The 20,819-nt window shown below is 39.0% G+C and overlaps 1 protein-coding gene across 2 annotated transcripts in view; it reads left to right on the top strand.

The window, feature by feature from the left end:
• LOC145685135 (uncharacterized) overlaps positions 1-20,819 on the top strand; it is a 263,787-nt gene that overhangs the window by 30,099 nt on the left and 212,869 nt on the right. For both annotated transcript variants that reach the window (XM_081757494.1, XM_081757490.1), the window contains exon 2: positions 5,596-5,675. The gene's annotated coding sequence lies outside the window, so the exon portion shown is untranslated. The remainder of the gene's footprint in view (positions 1-5,595; positions 5,676-20,819) is intronic.

Raw genomic sequence — 20,819 nt, 5'->3', positions numbered from 1 at the left:
GCTACCAGACAGACGCAAACTATCTTAAATTAAACACTGGTACACCACTAATATATCCTACAAGTATCATGCCGATATTTAAGGAACAAAGCTTCTAATTACCAAAAAATATATTATGGTAAACAGAAAAGTAGGGAAAAACTATAAGAATCAAGGGTTAGAACCTAAATACGAATTTTCCGTGTGCCCCCTAATTACCCCATTGTAACGATCTGTACCCGCTTTTGTTCAGTAAGGACAAATGTTCGACTGGCGTAAGCTGACTTGCACTCGGACGTATAGATACGGATTTATAAACAAAAATTTCGATTTTTTTTCTCCAAATTTAGGGAAATTTTAATTTACCTAATTGGTAATACTGCACGTAGGCCCGTCCAATTGATGTGAACAATTAGGTATCAATCCGAGGTATCTACCTGGCAAGTTTTAAGGAGGTCTCTCTACAATGAAGGAAGCTTCAGGGAAAAAGGAAGTAAAGGAAATTCGAAAATTCTCGAATTTTTGACTGGGTTGAAATTTGAGAAGGAAATTCGACCCCGAGAAGAAAAAGAAATTTATATGATAAACTATGATCCAACCATATTTGGCAAAAATAATATCTCGATATCTTATCCACACAGGAGCGGATTAAAAAAGTGACACACCCGTATGTGCCACTTTGCCCACCTGGGTCCGAAAGGGATATTGTGCATTTGATTACATTTTTTGATTAATAACTCGTGTTGTTGTAGTAGTTATAGTCTCGACTAATAATAATATCGTTGTTGTAAACAATCACTTTATAAGGAAAATTTTCTCTCCTTTTTACATATTAGTTCCAATATTTTTGTTGAGAAATGCAGGGTGTTTCAAAATGAATATCGGGGTTTTAAGTCTTCGTAGTACTTATTACATTTTACGTACAATTATAAGCAATGCATCAAGTAAGAGCATCTCAAACAGTCTTTGCTACAAGTGTTCGATGTGAGCTTCATTCGTCACACGGGACACATCTAGTCGATAGGCGGGAGAGGCTCATAAACTTTCCGCCATATAGCACAAAACACATTCAATTTAGTGGAGTTTCGTTGCAACTGTACAATCTCCTGAGGATTTGCTGACGGCCAGATGCGAACATTATGAGTATTCACATTAGCTCTTAGGTAAAATATCGACTTATCTCTGAAGACGACACGATCTAGAAAAATCTTCATTGTTATGCAGCAATATTTCATCTGTGAAATTGGCACGTAAACCGTAGTCTGTAGGCTTTAGACCTTTAGCAACTGCAAACGATAAGGATGTAGTTGCAAGCGTCTCCTTAATATTCTTCACACAGACAGTTGCACTGTAACTACAAATTCAGTCTTGATTAAAACACAAACAGCTTTCTGCTCTCTAGTCTCCATCTTTGCTACTAGCTCTTTCTAACAGCAGACAGAGGAAACTGCATGTGCATGTGCGTGTACAAAACTGAGTTCCTCTTTTGTTTGATAATATTTACAATTCTAAGTTAATTGTAACAAATACTACAAAGTTTCAAAGCCCTAATATTCATTTTGAAACACCCTGCATTACTTCAAATTGAGTCATCCTATATTCATGTCTTGTATATACATATCATCAGGGCCAGCCCTAGACAATTTGCCGCCCCGTGCAATGGCATAATTCGCCGCCTCCCCCTTTCTCCACAAAGAACAAATCTTAAAAGTCACGATTTTAAGTTTGCTACTCCAGCATGAACAACGAAGGGGAGGGTAAGTGCAGTCCCATTCAGAAAGGCTTAAATACTTACTTGTACTAAAAGTACAATCTCCTTGTGTGTGTGTTTTTTCCTTTACATATTAATCTGTAATGTTAGTGAGAGATAAAGGAAACACACCTGCAATGGAAAGATGGTAATCTTTTTAACAGAATCCAATATCGAGCTTCAATCTCAATGTATCAGATTACAATTCCAGTGCAACTAGCTCTTTTATCTTTATTTCTTGATTTTTCTTCTACATCTGTTAACATTTAAAAAAAAAACTTGTTTCTATCTTCAATGATAAGGAACTTGTTTGTGACAAAAACAAGACTAGTTGTCACATCAAAACTGTTATAACTAACTAAATGGAACAGATATTCACTACTATTCGAGAATTGAGTCTTACATTTTACAACAATCAAGCAATTTGTGCTGAGATTTATTTGACCATTTGCTTTAGCGTTGTCCATGTGACCTTAAACTAATGTGACCTAAACACAATTTATGAATGTAGTATTCAAATATTAGGTCAGCTTAGTAAACGTACTTACCATCATCATGAAGTCTGTTTCCAACAAGAAATATTTAATTTAAATAATATACTTATGACAGATTTTGCCAGACTCTTCAAACTTGCCGCTTCATGCAAATACACGTGTTGCACATATGGTAGAGCCGGCTCTGCATATCGTATATATCTAGTCGACAAATTATTTATATATTATATTTAGAAAAATACTATTAGGAAAATTAGTATTAGCTTTTACCTTTAGACATGTTATTTTATACTGTTCGTGGCATTATTTTTATACTTATTAAAGACCTGCTTTCACGAAAAAACAAAATTTCATTTCCACTTTTATTTCTAAGTTGATATTGATGAAAACTGCTAAAACCCGAATTGTTAGTAGGTATGCTATTCATATAAATTGTAAAATATTTGTAGCGTATCAATATCTAGTATTTAATTTATGTTGCATTTTACGGTAAATACACCTATATAAAAATATTTCGTACTTAAATAGACCGTAAGATGCATTACAAATGACTATTAAAAAAAAACGAAATTTAGAAAAAAAAAACGAGAGGCAGTGTGGGTTTTTTTTTAAAAAACGTACATTTCTGAAAAAATACGAACGTTTTTTTTATTATTATTATTATTTACAACACTACTTGGCATGGACCGAACGAGCGTTTTGGTCATTTCTGGGGAAATCTTAGACCACTCGTCCAAAAGTATCTTTTGTAGTTCTTTCTTGCTCGAAGGACGGCGTTTCTGAACTTTGCCCAGATAATCCGACAAGTGTTTTATAGTACTGACACCTGCGCTTTGTGAAGGAGTCAGAAGCCGTTGTGGAGCTTTATACAGTAATCATTCCCTAATTTTCAAAGCGATGTGTTTAGGATTATTGTCCTGTTGGTAAACAAAAACCCTGTCAAGACCCAACTTCTGCACACTGTTTGATAAGTTGTGGCGCAACACACTAATATACTTATTAGCTTCCATCTTCAATAAAAACTAAGTTTCCCACTCCAGAAGACGCCATGCATCCCCAAATGATTACACTTCCTCCTCTGTTTTACTATAGAAATAATACGAGGTGACCAGAATTTTTACTTGCAAAAACGGGACGCATACGAATCGGCGACGGGGGAGGCGGGGGATAAATATCTGATTTCCAGATTGCATTTTGGGATTCAGCAGTGTTTTCAATTTACACGCTAGTAAAAGTGATAACCCAGCGTTTCTAACTTAAGTACTACCCAACAACACTTTTAACTATTTGAACACTCAGAACTCCCACTCAATTTCCACTTGAACATTCAGAAGTTACGGACACTGCTGAACTTTGCCAATGAGTGTTGGTATGGAAGAGTGTAGAATTTTCATTTACTATTTATATTTTGAATAATAATTATGGGACACCTGGGTCAGTTTTTGCTTAAAAACGGGACATTTACGCGTCCCGTTTGAGAATCAGAAAAAATGGGACAACGGTTGGAAAAAAGGGACTGTCCTGACTAAAACGGGACGTCTGGTTACCTTGGAATAATATGTTGCGATTGCAATTCACTGTTTGGCTTTCGCCACACCCATCCTTTGCCATCTGATCCGAATATATTAACTTCGATTCATCGGAAAATACAACAGTATCCCAAAATTCGTTAGGTTTAGTATGGTATTCGTTGACAAATTTTATTCGCTTTTGCCGGTTTACTTCTGAGATGTATGTTTTTTTTTTTTTTTCTGACTGTCCTAGCATGAAAATTGGCACTATGTAGCACATTTCATATAATTTGAGGATTTACGGAGCAAGTAGATGTTGACCCGATTTCTTCTGCCAAAGACACAGTACTTCTGAAGAGTAATGTAAGTGCTAAGTTGACTACTTTCTGTTGGTCACGGCGTGTAAGCACTTCTGGGCGTCCTGATCTTCGTATATTTTCTGTTGTTCCAGTTTCTTTATGCTTCTTTATGATGGAACTAACAGTACCAAAACTAATTGAGAGAGTTTTTGCAATTTGACGATAACGACTGCCTTCTTTATAAAGAGAAATAACCCCATCACGTTACGTCAAGGAAAGTTCACTTTTCTTGCGCCCCATGTTGACTACTAGCACTCACAACAAGAGCAAACTAACAGACATGCAATGAACTTCAGGTAACAGGTAATGCAGGCACATTATGATTGCTCGATTTGAACAGTACAAGTGTTAAAGGCACAGAGAAGGATAACAGTCCCGCTGTACTTTTTTTTTTTTTTTTTTTTTTTTTGCGTTTCATAATTACGTGATTCACATTGTGTTCATCTCTTTATAGTCCTGGCGGATTTTGAAATTATGAAACTGTTAGTGCTATTCCGTCTCTTTGTTTCAATATAACTTATAATTTTCTGCTCTCATATACAGTGTGTTTGAAAAAGAACTTCCTAGTTTTAATGTGTCCTAGAATCTGTACAAAGTGACATACACTATTCTAGTTTGTGGTGTTTAACTCATCAACTCTCCAAATTTGGCTCCCCTGCAGTTGACAAGTCTGCATGACCTTGAGACGGCACCAGTGCTGTTTTTTCCCCTCTGTTTCTCAGTTCAGTTCAGGCAGGCGTGCAGTGCAGAGCAACTCAGCAACAATGTGTACTCCGCAACAGAAAGCGCAGTGTGTTATTTGGCTTGTGAAAGCTGAGTCAGTTATAACAGTGCAATGGTAATTTTAGACGTCAGTATGGTGGTGAACCACCTACAGCAAAATCTATCCGTCATTGGCTAAAGTCTTTCAAGGAAACCGGTAGTGTTTTAAAAGTAAAATCACCAGGTAGACCGAGAACTTCTAAAGATGGTGTTGAACAGATCCGTGTTGAAGTCTACCAACATTAAACAAAACTTGAAAGAATTCTCTTTCATGATATATACTCATTGATGTAAGTTTTCATTCATTTTCCAATTAAATTTATGCTTAAAACTAGGGAGTTCTCTTTCAAACACCCTGTATAACTCACCTACGACGAAATGTTTGGGTGTATGAATTCTTTTTTGAGTCACTGTATATCTTGATGGTGCCTGCGCACACCTTTGCATGCCCTGGCGACCTCACTGCGTGTCTCTTGTTTTGTTAAAAGTGCCGATAAGTTTTCAGGTAGCCTAGTTGTTTTCCAGTAACTTCTTTTATGCCCATACATAAATGTATTTGTCAGTAAAGTATTCTTTAAGTATAGTATAGTATTCTATTTAAAAAATGCAATATCTACATTTGGAATACAGGGACACTATTTATAATTTCGAAAGACAACCAAAGTTTCTTCCTTCGTGTGTAGTTCAATAGCCTTTGGTCTGGCGTTGTCTCAATTGAGTTTATCGTCCTATTCTTACAGGTTTTTCTCTTATCAGTGCCACGCAGAGCAGCGTTACATTCTACCAGTCTCTAGCAGTGCTGTTAACGCAGTCATAATCTGTAAGTAACGCTCTAAAATATTGTTTTACAAAAATAGTTTTATACAGTTAGTGTGTCTTTTGTATGTGATATTACCCATAGTTTGTAATGTTTGTATATTCATACCATAAACTCGTACAGTCAATATCCATTACGTTAGGCCTAATGTGGCGATAAGTGCTGCGCTGGTGAAGGTCAAACCTTTGGAACGTGGTTAATACTGTAGAGCATCATGTTGGGGAAGATGACAAAGTCCACGTCCACCTCGCTAAGCATACACTTACTTTCCTTTTGGATTGTCGTATTGCTACAATCTAGGTTTCAGGAAAGCATGATTTGATGTTTGGTTTTGAACAAAGGCTTGCAAGAGCGAGCATATTATACGTCTGACCTTGGCATGAAACCAGTTCTATAGGTAAAAGACCCCCGCCCCTATTCTGGAAGAGTGATTGTGAATAACTGGGTTTCTTTTGCATTTGTTTGACCTTTTGCTTCCTACCTCAGTGGCTGAGTAGTATTCATATTTATACTATTCCACTTGCAAAAGGTGGAAAGGTTGAAATGTAGATGGCAGCTAAAGAACAAGATGAAGGCGACAATAATACTAAAAATGTTCATGTATTTTGTACACATCAATAATGTAAAATAAATCATACAAATATTTTGTAATCATTGAGAATATTAATTATTTCATAAGCTATTTTAGAACATTACAAATGTATGATAATAGAAGGAAGATGGAATTTAATGGAAAGATTCTTTTTGGTTAGATCAGTAGAATAGGTTGCTTTTTGGCGATAGATATGTAAGAATCTTTGAGTAAACAATTGACATGATTCGGACAGAATTCGGATAATGACATTTGAACGTGTATAGCTACAGTTTATTTTTCATTACTTGATAAAACATGACCTAACAAAATACAGGATTAACCAGAAATACAAGATCTACTATTTAACACCATATGTTTGTTGATGGCAAAATTTACCTAATAGATCATATAGTTTAATTCAAATGTTATTTTATATTACCGTTAAGTGGAGTTACTATACTTTCTAAAGTTGATCATTTCTTGGCACAATTCTGATTGTAGCGAATTTTTAGCATATGTATAGCCATGTAGTGTGCGAAGTATGTTCTAGCACAACCGATTTCTTTTGTATTTATATTCTGGAAACCGGTATTTGTACTTGTAATTTGTAGGAATTTACAGGTATCTCTTTATCAAATGCGAAGTATTTATACAGTGGCATTTTAGTAACATGCACTGCCGAAAGTAATTATTTCACTACCAATTTGACATTATACTTGACAGCACACGCTAATCGAAAGATCTAGATGCGTCTAAGATACTTAGTATAATGCAATTTGTGACTGCAATCTCGATACGAAATATGCATTAAGCAAAGACACCATTAATAGATATCAGGGTAGGGATACTCTTTATTACGAAGTGACACGCAGTAATCGGTTCAAATAAATTTTCTGTCTTCAAATATTTTACATTCTCCTCCGACACTTCTTGGAAATGAACACTCTGAGCACTACCTACAGGATGGGCTAATATAAACCGAACCCAAACCAAGTAATGAACACATAACTGCAAGGCGATATTATAAAATAGATCAAAGACAAAAGGCCTACTCACATGCTGGAAATTTGGCTGAAATGTTCAGACACAAGTTGGCTCGATGGATCACATTCAGTGCGATTTGCTGTAAGTCTTCCCGTTGAGTGTTGTCATGCCGTTCGTATGTTCTGTTACAGTGCGTCAGTGATACTTGAATTCTTGTAGTACACCTTACTCTACAAGAAAAAGTCGCAACTGGATAGATCAGGAGACTTCGGAGGCCGTAGGTCTTTCGGGATAGTTCTCTCAGGCGTGAAAAAGATTGTATACTACTTTTCCTTTACAGCTTCAAGTCGTGATTACCCCTGTAGCTCCTTTTTCTTCTCTCCGTTCAATGTTAATGTGCTTCACTCAGAGCTAAAGCCTGTGACAAACATCTTGGCATTTCAGCTAAACGAATAAAAATCAAGCTCTGGCGCGACGTTCCTAAGTGGTAAAGGGTGTGGCTATGGCTAAGCAGACAAACTACAGCGCGATCAGGTGGCAGAGGATAGACATGGACGTGTACAAAATAAACGTGGCAATACCGCTGGCCTCTCATTTGCTAGCAGCAGTTAAAGGGAACTTGGAGCGCCGCCTTCATATTTATGTCATGCTTTTTTTTTTTTTTTTAAGCTACGTGGAATACGAAATATTATTGCATATTGCTACGTCGGTTGAGTTGAGTTGAGTTGATTTTAGGTTAGCGTCCCTTTCAGCAGCGAGGCTATATGAGACGTGGACCTACTGATTAACGTGGAATCCGAACCACATGAGCTCCCGCCGGGAATCGAACCCGGGTCTCCCACGCCAAAGGCTTGCTACGTCGGATACACTAGTACTTTTCGATTTCTCATCTCCTATGTTCGCTTCGGTCTAGCTTGGCCTTCCCTGTCGAAACGTTGTAATGTAGCGTTAGCTAATTAATATGAAAGTTAGTTGGAAGAAAAGCAGCTCGACAGTCTCTTACTATGGTTACGTATTTACGATGTTACTTGAAATTAAAAATAAATAAAGAATTCAAACTGCCTTGATACCGTAGAGAAAAGAATTTATGTGTAAAGATTGTTCTGTAATCTGACGTGTGATTCTCTTGCAACTCGTCACTCTAATGATACTTGAGACAAGATAATTTCTTGCTACCCCCACCTTCAGTTTTCTATATTACTTGTACTTCATATTATTTTTCCCTATTTTTCTGGAGCAAGTGTCCTGTAAATTGTCGTACACAGAGGGGAAGTTCCGGATTTTGATTTTCAATTATTTTCAAGTTACATATTTAAACAATATTTATTACGTTTGTATTAGGCCCAATGAATTGATTTACAGAATAGAACCTTGATTGAGCATAACACATGAATCAGAAATCTACACAGCATATTATTTCACACACTTATATAATATTTCAAGGTCTACAACCGTGCCAGATTTGATCCCTATCGTATGAGTTCGATACTTGGGATTTTATTTACTAAAATATGACAGAATATTTGACTTGGGGACCAAAAACTTGCACAACATAATATTTCATACTCTTATATTAGCAGGTCAAAGCCTACAATCATGCTAAGCTTCATTCCAATCAGGTGAGTTCGGTTAAACTACGGAGCTCCTCCTTGGCTAAGCGGTTAGCGTACGCGCCTTTGGCGTGGGAGACCCGGGTTCGATTCCCGGCGGGAGCTCATATGGTTCGGAGTCCACGTTAATCAGTAGGTCCACGTCTCATATAGCCTCGCTGCTGAACGGGACGTTAAACTCAAAATCAACTCAACTCAGCTCGGTTAAACTACGATATCTTATGGTGTCCTTGATTTTTCAGGGAAAATCAAGTGAAATACGAAAAAATGGTGGTGAAAGAAGTAGGAAGAGAAATATATTTCAAGGATTTACTATGAGTGGGGTCGAAAAGGAGTTGAATGGGTCAGAACCATTAAGAAAATTTAAAGGTAGATTGTTTTGTGGGGACACATGTTTAGAATTTGTGGGAATGCGTCACAGATCCTTAGGGGGATAAGAAGCTCTATATGACATACCTGCCTTGTCTAAATCAGACAAGTGCAAATGGAAAATATTTTAGCTGTTGTCAAACACAGTATACCATAAAATGATTTTCTTATGTAAGGAAGAATGAATTACAAACAAGGAATAATTGTTCATATGGTTATTTGCTTGATGGAACCATAATTGGGCAATAGTAGGAATATTACGATTCACTATTATTTTACTTCAGTTCATCTTCCAAGAGCATTGAGAAACAAAACTACAAGCCTCATAAAAGAAGTAAATACAGAGTGTTTTACTCGATACTGAATTCAGCATTTGTTAATAATTTAAACCAGCAGCAATATGAGATTTCTCCCTGGGCAGGTCTCCCAAGGATTATATGATATTAAACTGATTAAAATGCTTATCCTAAGGAAGATTTATGCGAAAAATCTAATCATGCAGTAACTGCTGAAACCATTAAAATTTTTGGCATGATTATCGACCTTAGACCTCCTAAGAATCTTATGATATCAAATTGATTAAAATGCATATCCTAAGGGGAGAGCGGAAGTCATGATTTATGAAAAAAATAGTGCTGACTTGTAAAAAATAATAAAAAACGACCAATGTTAGTGTCCAATGCATAGTTTGTGGGATTGCTGAGATGAATAGTGATACTCTTAATGTCATTTGAGTCCGAGTTCAGCCCCCATCGGTATCGGGGTGATGGTTAGGGGATGAAAAGGGGTGACATTATCGATGTTTATCATTATGCTTTCATTGTAATACATATTCTAAGGGGGAAGGGGTTCAAACACTTTCCATAAACATATTTTGCCCATTCGATGAAGGTGCGTTTCAGTTTGTTAAAGATAAAAATGGAACCCAAACAGTAGTCTGGGAAATAAAGAATGAGAAATAAAACGAAGAAAGATAATACATAATAATCATTTCCTTCTCGTAGAACATAAGGAATGCGTAGAACATGGAAATAAAACAACACTTTCAACATCGGAACGAGAACTTCTTGTTTACATACCGATCATTATTACTCTAGTAATTAAGTAACTGAAAAACGAAATCCAACAAACGATCGTGAATGAAAGTTAAAGTGAATCCTTTAGTTTAATGTTCCACGGTAATTCAACTAAGAAAAAAGAAGACAATGATAAATGCAAGGGACTGATGACAGATGAAAGGTGGAATGACAAAGTGGGAAGAAAGGAGAGAACCCTAGAAAACCCTGGGGCCTGATGTTGGACCAGCACTAAATTAAAATGAACAGCCACCATATTCCCTACAAATGATCATGTAAATAGAGATGCAGACAAAAAAAAAATCGCTATTAAAGTTCGATATAATTACCGCATGCTCTGATTACGACACGTACTCGCTCCTTCATGTTCATAATATTTTAAATACACAAAATTAAGCGGGGTTATTGCGATAGTATTGCTATGCGTTCTGAATATGGGCTTCTACAATCCCTGGTTTCTATCCTGTCCCTTTCCTTCCACCCTGTACTGTGAAACCTCGTACATGTTCCATTGGATTGAGATCAGGATACCGTAGATGATAGTCCATGCAGATGAGCTTTGGATGATGCTCTTGTAGCCATGCCTAAGTATGCCTGGACGTTTGCACAGTTCTGTTATTGTGCATGAACGCTAACTCCTCTTGATCTAGACAATTTGCACAAAGGGATGATAGCGAGGTGTTCTCCAAGACCTCATATAAACCTGGCTGGTTTTACGCCTCAGTACTGGAATCATCTCCTGGGAAAGCAGCTGTCATGTAGCCCCGGAAGTGAGCTACAATCCATCCGGAATGCTCTGTCTGCGCTACGTATTGGGGTACATGCCTTGTCCCTCGTGACCTATAAAGGACAAGTTTTCCTCGTTGATCGAACAGGAATACCTCCTCAACACTCTATATAGTTAGATCCTAGTATGTCTGTGGGAGTTCAATGTTCATGTGTGACTATTATAATTGTCTCACCTTTTGCTCCTTTGTGAAAAACAGCGGCTGCAGGGAAGCAAACTGGACCCAAATTGATTTTCATTTTGTAAATTAGACCACGAGGAACACAAATCTGAAGGAATTTTAACGATCCAACTTTCGGAACTTGAAATATCCGATAATAAAGTGACCAGAGAAGCAAACTGGACCCCACCTGATTTTCGTATATTTTGTAAACTAGACCATGACGGACATGAATCTGAAGGAATGTTAACGATCCAACCTTAAGAACTCGAGATATCCGTACATAAATGACCAGGGAAGCAAACTGGACCCACCTGATTTTCATATATTTTGTAAATTAGACTACGGGGAGAGGCGACAAAGACGAACCTTGAGGAACTCGAGAGTGTAAGAAGATTATGGAGAAAATCACTGTTTGTGGATATGTAAGCCAGACGTCCTATTAAGAAGGAATTGAGCAAGTGTAGATAGGAAGTAGGTAATATATATTGATGTAGTTCGTAAATAAGCCCGGGATGCTAAACTTTATCAAATGATTTCTCGATGTCAAATGTGACTACACAAGAAGGAAACTCCGGTTATATTGGTTATATACGACGATGGTAAGACGGAATAGCTGATCAAGGGTACTGAAATGAAGCCAAAAAGCAGCTTGATGGATGGGCAGAAGATTGCGTCAGATATGATCATGAAGTCGGCAAACAAGAATCCGTTCTAAGTTTTTACAGAGGCGAGGAAACTGGAGAACCTCAAGAAAACCCATGTAGACGGTGTCTGTCCACCACAAAGTTCACTTGGCGCGAGCTGGGATCCAACTAGGAATCTCACGCACCAGACATGAACGCTCTACTACTCAGCCAAATAATATATTACTAATATCTTTACGAGTAAATTAGAATAATGAAGTCGGATAATAAAAAATTCCTTCAAATTTATATTCCTCGTGGTCTAATTTATAAAATATATGAAAATCAGGTGGGGTCCAGTTTGCTTCCCTGGTCACTTTATTTTCGGATATCTCGAGTTCCGAAAGTCGGATCGTTAAAATTCCTTCAGATTCGTGTTCCTCGTGGTCTAATCTGCAAAATATATAAAAGTCAGTTTGGGTCCAGGTTGCTTCCCTGCACCTGAAAGATCTTGGTGGCAGGACGACAGCTCCTCAGGTACCCTGCTTGTACTCTTTGGTGTATGGTTTCGTAGGAATAGGCGTGCTCTACAGCCTTGATGGATCTATGGCGTATTGGTTTATTCCTGACGTATTTTATCAGTGTTTCGTCCTCAGCTACAGTTGTCCTAAGTCTACTTGATTTCGGCGAAGATTTGGCCCATTTAACTCCATCATCCTGGTGCCGATCTAGACGTTTGTGAGCACAACCGAATATTCTGGTAATTTGAGATGTATTCTGACCTTGCGCACGACCCATAATTTCACTATTGTAGAAGGCCTATGTCCTTCTCCATCATCTGCATATCAAAATGCAGATGAGGGGCACATTTACATATCAATATGTAAATATATTATTATGTGATACAATTAATTGATTGAATATTAGCATAATCATTGAATATTATCTAGCTATTATGATTAAAGATGTGTAAAACCCCGAGCGTAGTACGGAAATATTAATACAATATTGTATTATATTGTATTTATTTATTTGTGTTACTTCCTTTATAGGCTAGTTATATTGTATTTACCGCTTGCATCTAATTACTGGGTTATTGTAATATATATAGCATACATGGGGATGAAGGAAGAGTGATATTAAAAGCCTCTGTGATGGATTAATTAATGAAGAAATAGGCAGATTCTATGGGAATCATGCATTGATTTTTGAATTCTGGAAGACAGAGCGAGCGCTGACAGAAGTTTTTTTTCTTTTTCCGACTTCTTGTCGCCTAGACTTCGATATGTGCGGTCCTCACAACTCACCATGTAAAGAAATCACTAGATGAGGGACTAAATAAGACTCATTATACACAGGAAGGATCCTACAAACTTCCTTAGTGAAACCACGCTGATTTGGAAACTGTGGTCAAACACACTCAACTTCTATTGTTTAAAAAGTTGTAAAATTTTTAGTTTCTACGTGTGAGTTTTTAGATTTCTATAGGTGTGAGTTTCTATGCAGCAAGCTCAAGCGTGTCTTCCGCCCCCCTCTTCACCCAGGACCGGTACGGTCTGACAGCGGACCTATAATATTTTCCCAAGATGCAACATCAGTTTGAAATGTTTTACTCTGTTTTGACTCATTCTCTATGTATAATATTAATATTAACGTATTACGCTCAAATCGTTCTTGGAAATACCGTACAAAATTCCTGATTAATTTTATCAGCGTGTATCCTTTTTCGTACAAGACATTTGGATCTTGTATTTGTCAAAAGTAAAAATAAACAAAGATGTTTCCTCTATCCCTCTCCATACAAACATGGATTCCATTGGTAGCAGAGCTCCTTCGTGGCTAGGTGGATAGCGTACGCGCCTTTGGCGTGGGAGACCCGGGTTCGATCCTCGGCGGGAGCTCATGTGGTTCGGATTCCACGTTAATCAGTAGGTCCACGTCTCATATAGCCTCGCTGCTGAAAGGGACGCTAAACTAAAATCAACTCAACTCCATTGGTAGCAGACAGCTTGAAGGACAGCCGCAGGAAATTGGGCTTACTTCTGCTTCTGAGAGAGATGACAGTTTATGATTAGCATATCAATGTTATTGTATGAATATTTTACTGTATTTCTGTGTATAATAACGTGTATTTCTCCTATTTATCAGTGTGTTATAAGTGAAAATTATCATATTGTTTTGAAAACTCTCATAGACTTCTGCTGGGAGCAGAAGGTTACAAGGTTGACCGTCATTTACAAAGAGCAGCACCTGTCAAAGGGGTGAAGGGTTGAATTTGCAACTAGATGCGGCTGAACTGGTGTTTTGCAGAAAGGACCACCCAGAAGATTGCCGCAAGGCACAAAACCTTTTGTTAGAGACTCGAAAGGGAGCGAGTTTCTTCCTTTCCTGGTTTTATGCGATACATATACTTGTTTTCGGGGGTAAACAAAAAAAAGTTCGTTCTTGTATCCGGGAGTGAGAACACGTTGAAAATATCGTCATAAGGAAGTCGTCTTGACTTCTCTTACCTATCAGTTACTGCTAACCCAGGGATACGTGTGGACTTAGTCCCCGTGGATATTCCTGTGAAATACCAGAAACTCGCATGTGTAGTGAACTTTGCTTTTACATATCACTTTCGAGTGTACCTTAAGAATGTATTAAACAGTGCACATATCTACAGTGTTTAAAACTAAGCCGTACAATTTGACTACAATTGATATGGAAATTAACAATTGAAATCATTTAGTTTCAATTTTTTTTACAGAGTGCTAACGGTCACTCATATAAGATGAACTAACTGGACATCTTATCAAATCCCCACCAGTTAATATGGGGAAGCATTTAGAATTGAGTATGGCAGTGAAACACGTAAAGTGAAACATCTCTAGTTGAGAGATTCGAAAGGCCTGTAACGTCTTTTAAAACAGTGCCTTCCTTGGACTTTTGTACAAGGTTACAAGCATATGTATTTGCTTGTGTTCATGGACATAACATATGTCCACTTCGAGAAACATTATTATCCAGCCTATTAACATTGCGAAGAACACTTAACCCCTGCAGTGAAAATGGGAATGTGGAAGGACTTAGTGATGTGGAACTAGAACTGTGCGCCTGAACACTTGGTCAATTACCGGAACTGTGCAACGAGATAACTATGCTAGTTAATCAGAAAATTTTGTGTTTTTTTTAATAACGTGTTGTTAACATATGGAAATTTGTTTTGATATTATTTACTCCTCTCTGAGACTGTCAGAGACCATAAACTCATCGAAATGAGGAGTTAAAGAAATCTGTATACCATTTTTTTTATTTTTCTAAGGTCAACCAGACCTAGATTATCAAGTTTCGTCCTCCCCTCTTTTGTTGTTTCTGATATAGTTAAGAAGTGTTGTATATATATATATATAAATATATATAATCGTGTATGTGTTTTAGTAGTGCACTACATAGTGAAGTTAAGGTGTTAGTGTATTGGAGTGTAAATATACATCGACAGCTCCCATCTTAATGTGTCCTTATATTGGAAATAAACCAACATCTCTAACCAGAATTTGTCTTGAACTCAATTTGCTGCAGGGTGAGTACCTACTACTAATGAGAATGCTTGTTTTTCAGAAGTGTGAGACAAGGAAACATTTTCCCTTGTTGTGTGTATGTCTGACCGGCTCTCTGAATGGGGCCCGGAGAGAGTATTAATGCCCAGAGAACCATTAATAACAGTCATGAGTATAGTGGGTTCTAAAACAGGCTGCTACCTGTTAATTTAACCGTATAGTTTTTTTTTTCTTTTAACCTTTTGGTATTTCATAAACAACTCACTATAGTAGCATCTTGACCATGACTGTTACACAGATAGCCCTGAGATCTGTTGTTCTCATTAACTAGAAATTTTCATGCTCTACCGAATCACTTGTGGCAGTGGCGGCTCTTACAGGAGAGTACCCTTATCTCCAAGAAGGGAAGTAGTTATGCAGATGCCTGCAATTTGCATTTTATGTAAATTTCACTGTCTACTTTGAATATTCCCAGCCACTCCACCTTATTTATTTTAATTTTATTTGTGTTGGTGTCTCTTGGTAACCTTAGTTTCGGCTCTGGCTACCTGCACCTCACAATATTTGTGGCGCCAGCAGCGTTAAGGGCATAGAGTATTCTTCATATACTCACTGGTCAGAATACTGTTTAAGTAAAATTTTCGGTATATGTTTTTTAATATTCCCTAAAATTTCCAAGAACGGCGGTGTCTTGTGTATTTGATTTATTTTGTGTTTTGTATGTTTCGCTGAAAAACATTTGTTAGAGAATTGAGACTTTTAAAGTTAGGGGGGAAGACACTTTTGTAACTTTTCTTTTGTTTGTAAATGGTCGTAACACGAGCACAGGCTCGAAAAGTTGAAATCATGGACAAGGAGTTCGTAAATGAAGATTTCGCGCAGAGAGCTGGCGAGCTCTCAGATGAGAGTAGTGTGGTAGAAGCGCAGAGCGCTAACGAGCGCACAATCAGCGTAGTGGGAGACGCTGACGTGGTGGATACGGTTCCGCCAGTCACCGGTAGGGAACTGGAAGTGCCATTGCGGGAGGAAAGGAACGAAATTACTGAAACCCCGGAACATATAGTTAGCCCAGCCGAGAACTTAAGTAGCACTAAGGAATACACTAGTGGGTTTAATTTTGCGGCCATTTTAGAAGAGATATTGCAGGGACAGCGGAATTTGGAGGAGAGATTAGATAAGAAATTAGAAGAAAACTCGAAGAATTTAGAAAAAAATCTTGAGGCAAAACTAGGGTCAAAAGTTGAGGAGAATGTGAAGAATTTAGAGAATAAAATGGTAGAAAATGCGACCCAGTTAGATAAGAAACTTGAAGAAAATAATAGGAGACTAGAAGAAAGTTCAAAGGGTTTGGAGAAGTTAGAGAGGAAAATAGATGAAAGTAACTGCAATTTAGAAACAAGTTGTCATAGGCTAGAACAGACTATAGAGTCTAGCAATGCTCGTCTTGAACTCCAGCTGGAGTCCGTGAGTTCAAGACTTGAGCAAAGTGAGCGTCAACTCACGGAGCGTTTGGAGCTCACCACTGCTGAGTTAAGGGGGGAGATAAATAGTACCCGTGAAGAACTGTCAACTCGTGTAGCCGAAACATCAAGTAGGCTAGACGAAGTGCAGGAGAATGCTAGCAGTGCTGCAAGACAGCTAGAAGAAAATTATACTGATCTCACTGAAAGTATACAACAGGTCTCGTCTCGTGTCGAACAGACCACAATCCAACTAAATAATCAGGTCAGGAGAGTGGAAGTGAGCTTCGCTTCCCAACTAGCCAGGCTCAGGGGGGAAATCGAGCAGGAAACGCCACTCGAGGAAATTCGATCAGAGTGCAACGGTAGCATCCAGCAGATGCAAGATACCGTACAGGATGTGTGCACGCAATTAGAAAAGAAGATGGAGGAGTGGAAGAACTCCATACAGAAGGAGACAAGTGAGGTGATTGAGGGGAGACTCGCAAACATCTCTGTCTCTGCCACCCAAGAACGGCCTCCATCAACAAACAACACATCGAGTCGCGACTTGCCCGGTTCTCAACCTGGGAACCTCGCTACTGCCCACGAGACAGACTCTGTTCCGTCGACGTCTCGCTCATGTACCCATGAGACGAGACAAAATCTAGCAACTGCATTAGGTCTCATACACAGAGATGTCACCCTGCCTGTGTATACGGGAAACGAGACAGAAACCGAGACCTATAATTTTCTTCAAGATCTCGACAGGTACTTCGAGGTCACGGGAGTACCGGATGAGATGAGATTAAGTTTCATCCCTCGAGCTGTCCGGAACACCTGTTACCAATGGTTCCAGGTGAACCGAAGCAAAATTCAAACCTATGACGATTTCGTGTATGAATTTAGGAATTGCTATCTAAGCGAAGAGCGGTTGGCTAACTTAAGGGCAAACATTTTGACATCTCACTTTGACAGTCGTGTGCACAAATCCCCTGCAGAATATCTGCTGGATTTGCTGCACAAAAACAGCATTTTGGAGCCACGCATGTCAGATGCGACATTATTGAAGGTCCTCCCACGGCACTTTCCCAATTGGCTATTTAGGGCAATAGTCTCGTCTCGCCCTAAATCCATAGCTGAACTCCTGAATTTGGTCCAAGAACTGCAGTCGTCGATGACGAATCGCGACCAGTTCTACCAACAAAACCCGAGGAAAGGGGTCAACATGCTCCAGGTGAGCATAGACGGCGAGGATAATAACCCCTCTGGCCTTAGCGGTAAGCACGTGGTTCGTAAGAAAAACAGAACTCGAGAGAACCAGCGTCCTTACCAGAGACGGAGACAAAACAACACGAACCAAAACAACCACCAGCGCTCCCCGCCTCGAAACCAGAGCAGCGGAAGTGGGTCGTCTGGCTGGTCACGTGGGGGAAACTCCCACTCCTCCCACAACAACGGTCGTGTAGCCCGCGGTAGGAGGGGCGGAATGCGCAGTACGGATGGACAACGAGGAAATTCCTTCCGTCGAGAAGACGAAGAGATACAATTACTCGAACGTTATGACCGTGCGCCCCCTCCTCCCACTCAGAATACAAACAATACCAGGAGTAACCAATCCTCATCTCCTTCTTCAAGGGAATGAGGATTGTTCGCATATGCTGGGAACAACGGTAGGATGGTCACGGAGAGAACTTGTCCACCCGAGTTGGCGAAATTAAATTCCAAGTATGTGCGAAATACAGAAAATATTTTAGAACCTGAAAATTATGATAACTCTTGCGAAACCGCAGTGAAAGAAATTTTTGTAACTGAAGATGAAAAAGAAGAAGAAAATTGTAATTTATGTTTAGAAATAAAATCCAAGAAGCATTTTAGTGAAGGCATGTTTGAAAATAAATTAACATTACTTAGTAGGAACGGAGAATATATTGATCTAGATAGGGAAATTTATGAAGAAGCAAATGGCATATTTAAGAACTTGTTTGATTCCTGTAATGATGAATTACCTACGAATAACGTCATCTCGCTACCAGAGATAAAAGTTTGTTTGTTTGGGAAAGAAGTAAATTGTTTATTGGACACAGGGGCAACTTGCTCTGCAATTTCGAAAGAAATTTGGGACACTGTCTCAAATAGCCACCCCCCACCCGCATTTTTGAGTGCAAAGAATATACGGCTTACGTCTGCTTTTGGTAGTAAATCAGCTACAATCATTGGCCAAACGCTGTTAGTCATTGAGATAAACGGGAAGGAATTTCATACTCTAGGTATTATAATTTCAGGCCTGAACAGGTCTTTGATATTAGGATCCAACTTTTTTACTGAATCTCGTGCCGTGTTAGACTATGACACCGGCCTTCTACATCTCAAACATCCTTATGATGTAGAAGTGGCGTTTAGATCAGTAGATTGCGAGACTGAGGATCTAGTAGTTCGTTGTTTGGAGTTGAATGGAGAGTGCCAGAAACCATTTAGTATTATGGATGAAGTAGATAATTTTGAGTGTAATTTTTCCCCGTCAGACGAAAGACGGAAGGCCATACGGGTTAGTGCACAGAATGAGCCTAAGACCTGCAGAGAAAAGGCAGCTCGTGCCCCAAACTTGGACGATGGAAGATTCCCAAGTGCCCAAGAAATGGCAGTTCACGTATTCCCACCAGAAGAGTGGATGAAAGTGAAAACACGCGCCTCCTATTCAGAGATAGAGGAGTTTGTATCGAACTACTCAGATCTCTCAGCCTCCCAAAGAGAAAGTTTGAAAGCTGTGCTTCTCAAACATCAAGTACTTTTTGATGTCAAGCCAGGTTGCATAGCTAACTACGAGCATGAGATTGGAGTAATGGACGAACGTCCAATCAAGACAAAACTCTATCCTTACCCGAAGAGATTTAGAAATTTGGTATCCAATGAAATTTCGCGATGGTTGGCCTGGGGGGTGTTCAAGAAACAGCCTACGGCGTATATTAACCCTCTGGTAGTGACACCGAAGAGTGACGGACGTATTCGGGTCTGTATCGATGGCCGAGCTCTGGCCAAAATATCTGGTGACCTTTCTGACAGACCAATGCCGCCCCTATCTGTTCTCCAGGACATTTGTGACAATTCTTGGTTTAGCTGTGTCGATGCAACCGAAATGTTCTTACAAATCAAAGTTAAGGAAAGCGACCAGAAATACTTAGGATTCCTACATGAAGGCATATCTTATGTCTTTCAGAAACTTCCGTTTGGGACGAAACAAAGCCTTGCTTCTTGCGTCAGAGCTTTAGATATGCTGATTGGAACTGAAGCTAGAGAGTACTGCGGCGCTTATGTTGATGACCTGATTCTAGCCGACAGGAGCTTCAATGATCATATAGTACACCTCGACAGAGTGTTGGGTTTACTCACTGCGGGCGGCCTAACTCTCAGGCTGAAAAAGTGCAATTTCGCAAGGAAAAGCTTAAACATACTTGGTTTCCATCTTTCTCAATCCGGTATCGGTAAAGATCCGGAGAAAGTGAAGTCGGTGTTGGATTTTAGAACACCCCGGAACGTAAAGGAACTGCGTTCCTTCATTGGCTACTGCCAGTACTATAGATGTTTTAGTAGGAAGTACTCGGAAGTTCTCCATCCGTTGTTCCAACTACTAAAGAAGAACGTGAGGTTCAAGTGGGAACCAGAACATCAGGCAGCGATGGAGAAGATCAAGCAGATCTTCCAGGAAGAAGTAGTGCTAAAGACCGTCCTGCCTGACAAACAGCTGATTTTAGAGTCGGATGCGTGTGACATTGCGTGTTCTTCTCTATTGTACCAGCGTGATGATAATAATGACATTAGGGTCATTGCATTCACATCACGTGTGTTTAAATGCGGCACAGAAAAACTACTCTATAACAGAGAAGGAATTTTTTGGACTGATAGATGGGGTTGTTAAATTTAAACAATATTTAGTAGGAACTAAATTCATAGTTCGCAGCGACCACATTGCTCTTAAGTTCATT

This window comes from Thermobia domestica, chromosome 1 (assembly GCF_964235325.1).
Source record: "Thermobia domestica chromosome 1, izTheDome1.hap1.1, whole genome shotgun sequence".
Classification (NCBI taxonomy): domain Eukaryota; kingdom Metazoa; phylum Arthropoda; class Insecta; order Zygentoma; family Lepismatidae; genus Thermobia; species Thermobia domestica.
This window is presented reverse-complemented; position numbering and strand designations above follow the sequence as displayed.